Raw genomic sequence first — 4,183 nt, 5'->3', positions numbered from 1 at the left:
TTCCCAGGACCCTCCTTATGAGAAGGCCACATCCCCAAGGAGGTACTATTAGGCAGTGACCTTATTGACAGACTAGACTCTACCCTTACACTTTTATTTATCAAATTGACACTGTGTACTTTATCAAGTATGATGTCTTTCTCCACAGACTGACTGGTCCCTCCTCATAAAACGTCAAGTATGTGAGATAAAGTCTAACCATGCTCACTTCCAATGAGTATTCTGGCTATACTTTTTCTAAACCAAAGAGTTTTAATTTGTAAGATTTTTTTCTTCTTCAAGTATCCTTGTTAATATTTCTATGCTATTTCTAATTAGGGTGGAGTATTTTTGTTTCAAATTTTATTTTTTAAATCTTATTTGTGCTCTTTGTATTATAGACAGATTATTTTCACTTTACTGTATAGAATTTTAACAAATTAGTTCCTTAAAAAATTAAACGTATTACATTCAACCGGCCGTTTCGGGCCTTGGACTTTCTCTCCTAGAACCATGGCCTAGTTTATCCGTAACTTGGTGGAGAAGACCCCTGGGGATGGTAAACACTGCTGTGACTTATTCCAAACCTCGATTGGCCACATTTTGGCACTATGCCAGGGTGGAGCTGGTTCCTCCAACCCCTGCTGAGATCTCTGCAGCTGTTCAGAGCCTGAAAAAAAGGAGTCAGTAGTGCTGAGACTGGTCCCTTCAAACAGCTCACAGTTAAAGGAAGCTCTGCTGAATGGTTTGGTGGCCAATGAAGTGTGGATGTGGTTTTACATTGGTGAGTACATAGGCAAAGGAGCCATCATTGGCTATGTTTGAAGACCAGTCTTTAACATCTGATTATGTTTGGTTTGCTATTTGAGTTTTCTTGGACCATATGTGATCAGTCTACTCTAATAGATCATCTAAAAAAAATTAAACGTACTGAAAATGGTGAAAATAATTGATTAAAGAATATTTTAAGTAGAAAGTTCTTCCAATATTCTTTAAGTGTATAAAATCACTTTCTGCTGTGGGCTAGAAGAGACACAAGCAAACTCAAATCTAAAATGTCAGAAGCAACTGCAGCTTGACAAATCATCAGAAATGAAGGTAAAACTATTTCTGAAATTGTAATAGTACACAAATGAAAAATTCTGCATATGGAAGAAATTGGATTTTTCTTAAAATTTAAATATATTCATTTTATTAAGTGAGTTACTATATTTTTATTATCTTTGGTATTCACTGACTATATGACAATACTATATGGAATAAAGGGTTTTTATATATTATAACATTTGGTGAGTACTAATTAATCACAAGAGTACTGGTACATTAGTTTGAGAAAACATGACTTTCAACATAGCTTTCTGCTCATTATGTACAAAGAAATGCAATGGTCTCTAATACTTGGTTTGTTTTTAGTTAATATTCATAGCACTCTATTAATAGGTGATATCTTCTTTAATTAAAAAAATAAAATTGTAGCTAAGTGCACGTGCATATCTGAGTATATATAATTAAGAACAGAGTATCCAACCCTATGATTCTCTACTGCTATAATCTATATTCCTATGCTCTAATTAAATTAAGCTAACACAAGTTACTTTTATGTGTATTTAATGGTATAATCATTGTTGAAATTTGTGATGAGTAAGCAAATATCAGTGACAATGATAATTCTTTTAGTACAGTCAACATTTTTTCATATTTTATCACTGTACAAACTCCAACATATGGAGGCTTAAAAAAGTTTGTGGGGGAAAATTTTTCAATTAATTCCATATTTCCAGTAGCGTTTTGAAACCCAGTCATACAATTTAATCTTTAACCATTAATGTGCTAGTTGCTTATCTCACTCTGCACAATAGGGCATGATAAAATTATACTTGGGCTTCCCTGCATGCCTCAGCCTCTCAGCGGGTGGGTTCCTGGCTGTGCTGTTGTTGGTTAGGTGCCACTGAGCCCTTTCTTACTTCAAGCAACCCTGTGTACAACAGAACGAAACACTGCCCGGTCCTGTCCTGTTCTTACGATTGTTCTTATGTTTTGAACCTATTGTTGCAGCCACTGTGTCAGTACAGCTTGTCGAGGGCCGTCATCTTTTTGTTGCCCCTCTACTTTACCAAACATGATGTCTTCCTCCAGGTGCTGGTCTCTCCGGATAATATATCCAGAATAAATGAGAGGAAGTCTCTTCATCCTTGCCTCTAAGGAGCATTGTGGTTGTGCTTCTCCCATGAGGTTTGTTTGTTCTCTTGGAAGTCCATCGTACTTTCAGTATTCTTTGCCAGCACCAAGCTCAAATGCATCGATTCTCTTTATGTCTTCCTTACTCAGTGTCCAACTTTCACATATGTGTGAGGGAATTGAAAATACCCGTGGCAATGGAAAATACCTGGCTTTAGTATTTGTAAAAGCCCTTCAAATGATGCTAAAATATAGCCAGTATTGAGAACTAGTTTCAGGGCTAAGAATTAGTGTTTTGACTTGCCTTGTAACTTGCCCTGTGATTGCAGGATCCTTACATACCAAGTTTACAGGATGCTGTAAAGGCCTGGGCACAGCAATTTTAGCCTCTTTTGGGAATAACATTAGCATGTGAGGAAGAGTCATTATGAACATGGTGCTTAGATTGTTTTCTCTACTTGATATGACAAGGCGGGCAAGGTAGCTGAGAGCCTTCTGTCCTAACTCAGGCTGGAATTAGAGTTAGGTGAAGTTGAGGTATATTTGGAATTTTCAAGAAAGTGATATTTAAACATACTTAAAAATATCCAGAATGCTTAGAGGCAAGAATGGCAAGACTTCATCAGCTCCATAGCACACAACAACAATAGCCTCTCCAATTCTTAATCTGAAAGGTAGAAGACTCCGGACCACCTGTGCACTTCCTAGTTTCTGGGTACCTTTAATTGTGAGGGGTTTGCAAAAGATAGGTATAAAAGTGCTTTCAGCCTAGCAGACCTCCAGGGAACAATTCAGTTGTAAATAAATAATTAGAATTTGTTTTTCTTGCTAAAAACAGAGGAAAAGTTTCTCTATATATCTATGTAGATGTAAACAGTTAACACTATTACTATCCAAACTATTAGGCAGATATTACCATGGTTTAGAAAAGACATGCTTTTTCTTTTCCATATAATAGCCATTAGAGCAACTAACCAGTTAATACAGCTGTGCTGCTAGTACATCTCTATCCTTAGAATTTTTTCCTACCACTTATTTTTTATGCCCATGTAACATTTTAAAGTTGCATCTTCTTTTACATGACTGATGAGAAGAACAGGCTCCTATGGGGGAGAAAGGGGGGGATTTATGACCCACAGGGAAACCATTTCTCATTAGCTATGAGTGATCTATAGACCACAGCTATTAAAAATAAAAAACACAGTCTTGGATCCTAAAACATATGAGGGTAAGTAAATAATTCTTGTTAACTGGAATTTTAGTTCATACACGCAAGGATTTTTCCCAAACGCCCTGTCTAAGATGTCTCTGATCAGCGGGTAGTTAGTTGCAGATAAGTTCTCTCAGTAGTACAGTTGTCTTAGGATACCTTACAGAAAAAGGTCCAATTACACAGTGACTTCCAACTTGGTTTACGGAGCCACTTCAGATCAAAGCAGAGATGCTGATAAGCACGGATGCTTATGATGGCTATTTGTGGGAAGTCCAAAGGGGGTAATCTTGAGAGGTTTTCTCAAAGGACACAAAATGATTATCAGTATTATTATGAAGTATTTTTAAGAAAATTGAAAATTGCATTAGTGAAATAAAGGTGAGGAAAATGACACTGAGGAATTTACAAATTTCCTCCCACCATCAGGGCAATGAACCTGCTCATTTTTCAAGGGTAGCAAGGAATGTCCTATGTAAATTTTGTTGGGAAATTTACCTCATTCATCCTGTAACCCCAATCTTGCCCCTTCAGACTTCTTTTTACTCCCTCAATCTCAAAGAATATTTGAAAGGAGCGTGATTTGAGTTCTCAGAGTATGCCCAAGCTGCTACTTTGGCTTGTGAATTGAAGAGTGAGAGTTTTTGTGAGGTGGAAACACTTGGCCTTCAGAAATGTATAGATCTTGATGGAATGTACATTGAGAAACGATTGCAGTAAGCAGCATGAGGGCCATACCTGACCGTCTCTGGCTTCCCTGTCATGAGGCAGGAGACAGACAAGCCTCCTTTATCTACCCTGACATTGAACATTCCC

At 37.2% G+C, this 4,183-nt stretch overlaps 1 pseudogene; it reads left to right on the top strand.

Annotated features, from left to right (window-relative positions):
• The first annotated feature begins 492 nt into the window (after positions 1–492).
• LOC115872382 lies at positions 493–804 on the top strand (annotated as a pseudogene).
• The last annotated feature ends 3,379 nt before the right edge of the window (positions 805–4,183 follow it).

Source organism: Echinops telfairi, unplaced genomic scaffold (assembly GCF_000313985.2).
Source record: "Echinops telfairi isolate 266 unplaced genomic scaffold, ASM31398v2 ScPeMD7_4;HRSCAF=17, whole genome shotgun sequence".
Lineage (NCBI taxonomy): Eukaryota > Metazoa > Chordata > Mammalia > Afrosoricida > Tenrecidae > Echinops > Echinops telfairi.
The sequence above is the reverse complement of the archived record's forward strand: the minus strand, read 5'-3'. Positions and strand labels throughout refer to the sequence as shown.